At 43.0% G+C, this 5,022-nt stretch overlaps 1 pseudogene; it reads left to right on the forward strand.

Moving 5' to 3' along the window:
* The first annotated feature begins 1,258 nt into the window (after window positions 1–1,258).
* Window positions 1,259–3,076, forward strand: LOC147638671 (putative polyamine oxidase 5 pseudogene; annotated as a pseudogene).
* Window positions 3,077–5,022: the final 1,946 nt, after the last annotated feature.

Raw genomic sequence — 5,022 nt, forward strand, 5'->3', positions numbered from 1 at the left:
GAACCATTAGAGAGAAAGATGGTTATATAATCCTATGCTAAAAGGTCAAAACCTAGTACTTCTCTTTAAACTAAGTACTAGTAATTTGCAAGTAAAAGATACTAGTAATTTGCAAGTAAAAGATACTAGTTAGATTATTGCAAGATAACATTGAAAATGCAAACCACTTAACCTTCCATTTGCAAGTAAAACTAATCACAAACTGATTGTTAGATTATTACAAGGATAACTTTAAAAATCAAAACCCACTTAATCCATGGAAAACTAAAGAGAGAAGGCTTTAGGAAGGCTCCAACTACAACTATACATGATAAAAATCACATAAATATCATTAAAAAGACGCAAGTTTTTGAAAGATAAAAAAGAGATGATTTATAATGCTTTATTCCATTATGCTATGTTGGATGAAGCCATGTTTTATTTGTTCCTCAAAACATCACAATTGTTCCTCAAAACATCACAATTGTTGGATGAAGCCATGTTTTATTTGTTCCTCAAAACATCACAATTGTTGCTCTAATTCTACTTGTCCACCATGTCACATACATACAATATATATGTGTGTGCGCGCGCACATGCACACACATATGTATGTATGTATGTGTGTATCTCATACACACACACATATACATACATACATACATCTATATGTAGGAGCAGCCCTTTCAGCGAGGCTTTTAGGACGGTGAAAATTTTGAGGAAAAAACAGAAGGACGACACGTCATCGCAGTCTCTCAGAAGTACGTCCAACACGTCATCCAGCTAAACGGTGACCCATCATCTCCGACACGTCAGCAGCATGTGCGACACGTCAAGAGCATTAGCAAAAAGCGGAGTGTTGGCCACCTCATCGGCATCTAGTCTAGGTCTCGCGCGCAGCCGCTTTTTTTTAAATTTTATCCGAAAGCAAGTGGAGCCCACCCAGGGGGAGGGTTGGAAGGGCCGTTTCGCTACGTGGCAGGTGCCCTCAGCTGGCGTGGCAGGGAGCGGGATTTTGCAGTTTCAGAAGAAGACAATGATGGGGCGTGACGTGGCACACGCGCGCGTGCACCAAACTTGCGTTAAAAGGGCAAGGTGTGCGAGACTTTATTTCATTGTGCATCATCATCATCATCTTCTCTTCTGCGAGTCTGCATGTATGTAGGTAGTTAGTTGCTTTGCATAACATCAACCGGCCTTACTTGTGCCCAATTTAGCAAATTCCCGGCAGCGAAATATGGTGGCCCGAAAGCCTCGCGTCGTAATAGTAGGGGCAGGCATGGCTGGCCTCTCTGCTGCACATCAGCTGCAGCAAGCGGGAAGCTCCTGCTTTGATGTAGTGCTGCTGGAAGGCAGCCACAGTATTGGGGGTAGGATAAGCTCCTCTATCTTTGGGGGGGACAGGGTAGAGCTGGGTGCCACCTGGATTCATGGGGTGGAAGGCAGCCCTGTGTATGAGATTGCCCACAAGGTAGACGCTCTCAGAGGTGACATGCCCTGGGAACGCCAGGATGGCTTCCCAGGGGAACCCATTGTGAGGGCTGAAGGGGGCATTGCCGTGGATCCCTCCATTGTCAACCCAATGGTGGATTTGTACAAGAAGATGATGGTGGAGATAAGGGCCAACGGAAAGCTAGAAAAGCAAGCCCATCACAGCGTTGAGAACGCACAGAAAAAGGGCACCATAGAGCAAAGCATCCATGAGAAGCTGCAAAAAGCACAAAGCATTGGGGCATGTGTAAGACAAGGCCTCAGCACTTTCTTGTCCCAACAGACCGGTGCCGCAGAAGTAGAGAGGGCGATTGCAAATCAAAAGAGAGGCATTGATTGGGCTAACCCAGCTTGCCCTGATTGGAGCTTGAAGTCTCTGCAAGAGGCTGTCTTTTCAATGCATGAGCACATGGAGCGTATAGCCACTGCTGCCAATTCCCTCTATGATCTTGACCTCAAGTCCGAGCAAGAATACAGAGAGTACCCAGGTGAGCATATCACCATTGCAAAAGGGTATATAAGCATCCTCACTCAGCTAGCCAGCTGCCTGCCTGCTAAAACCATTCTATTTGGCAAGAAAGTGGAGAAATTCACCTGGAATTGCTCACCTCACACACCTGTTCTGGTGCATTGTGATGATGGGTGCGTTTATGAAGCTGACCATGTGATCATCACAGTCTCGTTGGGTGTGCTGAAGGCTGGCACTTCATGTTCCAGTAATGCTGCTGCAGATGACTGTTGCTGCCTATGGGATAATTCTCCTGAAGGAAAGCCTGTGTGTAGATCTATCAATGACCTGCATGTTGGGGAACCTAACAGAGGGGCAATAATGCAAACCTCGCTCTTTGAGCCCTCCCTTCCTCCATGGAAGCTAGAGGCCATTTCTAGGCTTGGCTATGGGGTGGTGAACAAAGTGTTTTTCTTGCTCAAACCGTCTTGTGCAGAATCAGAGCAACTATCCTCTCACTTACAACTCTTGTACAAGAAGAAGGACAGCTCGTGTCCATGGTGGATGAGGAAGACCTTCTCTGTGGCACCCATCTACAAAAGTTCCAGTGTTGTGCTGTGCTGGTTTGCAGGAGATGAAGCATTGGAAATAGAAGGGCTCTCAGATGAAGACCTTATAGCAGGAGTGTGCAAAACATTGGCCAAATTTGGAGTGTCTACAAACACACACAGCACCACCGATAATAGATCAGGCGGGCAAGAAAGCAGCAATAATTTGATAGGAGAATCTAGCAGCAGCGACTCAGAAGAGAGCTCTAGTGATGATGGGGAATTATATTCTGATAATCACACTTTCAGCAACATGTTCAGTGGAGTGTTAAGGAGTAGTTGGGGAAGAAACCCCTTGTTCAATGGCTCTTATAGCTATGTTGCAACAGGAGCTAGTGGGGATGACATTGAGAAATTAGCAGAGCCACTGCCCAAATTAGCAGTAATTAATAATGAAGATGTAGTTAATCAAGCCCCTCTTCAATTGCTTTTTGCCGGTGAAGCCACTGATAGGCACTTCTACTCCACCACACACGGTGCGCATCGCAGTGGTTTGCGTGAAGCCAACCGTCTGCTTCATCACTATGGGCTAATCAACATTGCGGTTTAAGGCAAAATTTAAAGGTATTATAGGGCCCCGAGGGCATCTACCTCTCAAATCAAGTGGGCCGTTACCTTCCTTTTGGTTTCTGATCATGGTGGTAATGGAAAACCCCTTCACATTTTGCTTTCTAGTGCCTTCTCTCTTGTCCACAAATTAGAAGAAGAAATAGGTTGGCGTTTGTGTGATTTTCTGCCTAAATAATGTATGTTGCATTTTGATTTGAGTTTTTCTCTGGTAAGTTTACTGATCAATGTTCTTCAAGTGACTCTCTAATTATGGGTGCTTAACCATCAAGGTTGGAAATCTGTCAAAGTGATAACTAGAAACTGTTGAAAGCCGTTGTTAAGGTGACATCTCCAGCTGCCAATGGCAGTTTGCTTATGTAAGCTACTAATGGTTTTGACAGTGAGAGAGAGAGAGAGAGAGAGAGAGATTGCGTGGGTCCCAAGAGCTCATTCCAAAGTGTTAACGACAAGGATACCATTCATTCAAATCAACTATTTTATATGCCCAACCAGGGCTGAGATTTTAAGGCCTACCCTAACCCTCAATTTGATAGCCATAAACTAGCTACCTTGACCTTCAAAAATTAACTAAATATGCATATTTCTCTCTAACCTTAATAGTGGCTTTTTTAAAACCCCGTTTTCTTCCCCCCCCCCCCTCCCCCTCTTTTTGTAAGAGGCCTTCTCGAGAAGGTTTGAAGGGCATTGATGCCCTCTCAAGTGGCTTCGAATTTCAAAATAACACCAATGTGAAACAACCACGAAATAACAGCTTTGAATTTTCAAATAACACTCTCTCCAATGTAAAACAACCACTAGTCATAAGGAGTTAGTAGTCTAGTAGGTGCCCTCTTGGTATAAGACAAATTGCCATAGTCTCAAACCCATGTTGAAATTTGCAAACCGGCCTAAATTTTTTCAAAATTGAAGGCCTAGAAACGTACCAAGTGAAACCCATTGCTGAACTAAATTTACTTCGAGTGGCCTTCTTTTGAAACCCAATTTTTGGAGGTGGGTGTTTGAAGGTTTAATTCGTTTTTGACGTTCGCGATTGAAGTTTTGACATCGTAAAAGGGGGAATCTTGGTAAAGAGTTGAACGAACAACCTTTTCTCATGGTACAAGTAACTATGCCAAATAGGTGTCGGATTGTGTTTCTCAATTGTGCCAAAATGGGCACAATTGAGAAAATGCTCACAATTTGTTTCCTCAATAAGCTTGTAAATTTGTGGTAATGTGCTAGCATTAGCACACTCAATACAAAAAAGGAATCCTCGGCTTAGTTAAGCCTAAACCCCATGGCGTTTCATGTGTCGGTTAGGTTGGGTTTAGCGGCTAGCCACCTAATACGGTGTTGGTCGAAATTAAAATTAGGGAGGCTTATCTGCAAATGCACAAATTTTCTATGTGATTGCAATGCATTTCAAAACTTGGCCCTCCTTTCTCCCACTTGTGCTTTTTAAGATAAGACTCTTAGGTTGTTCTATCAAGTTAGTGTAGACAATCAATACAAGCATGCTTTGGTAGCCATGTGAATTGTGCACATTACAATGTAGTTAAGGCCACTTTTTGGTTCCATAATTGGGTCATGGGAAACCACTCTTTGCAAAGGTAACCAACTTTCTCAATGATTAAGCCAAATATCCTTCCATATGCTACATAATTTAAACAGTTTTTTGTATCTACAAATAGCTCATATAATTATAGAATTATTTCATGTAGCGATTGTGATGAGTTTTAGTTTCCATGTAGCCTAGACCAAAGCTATAAGGAGGTGAGAGATTTCTCCTTGATGAGCTTTCTCCTTGATGAGCTTTCTAGTTAATACTCAATCAAGAGACATTAGTTTTTGTTATTATGAGTTGAATGAGAGCATGTGGTCACGTTAGTTGCATTCTTACCTTCAACAAGGTGCTTGTTTGGTTTAGGTCCAACCAAATTTAACACT

Source organism: Cibotium barometz, chromosome 5 (genome assembly GCF_041138505.1).
Source record: "Cibotium barometz isolate CiBa-2024 chromosome 5, ASM4113850v1, whole genome shotgun sequence".
NCBI lineage: Eukaryota > Viridiplantae > Streptophyta > Polypodiopsida > Cyatheales > Cibotiaceae > Cibotium > Cibotium barometz.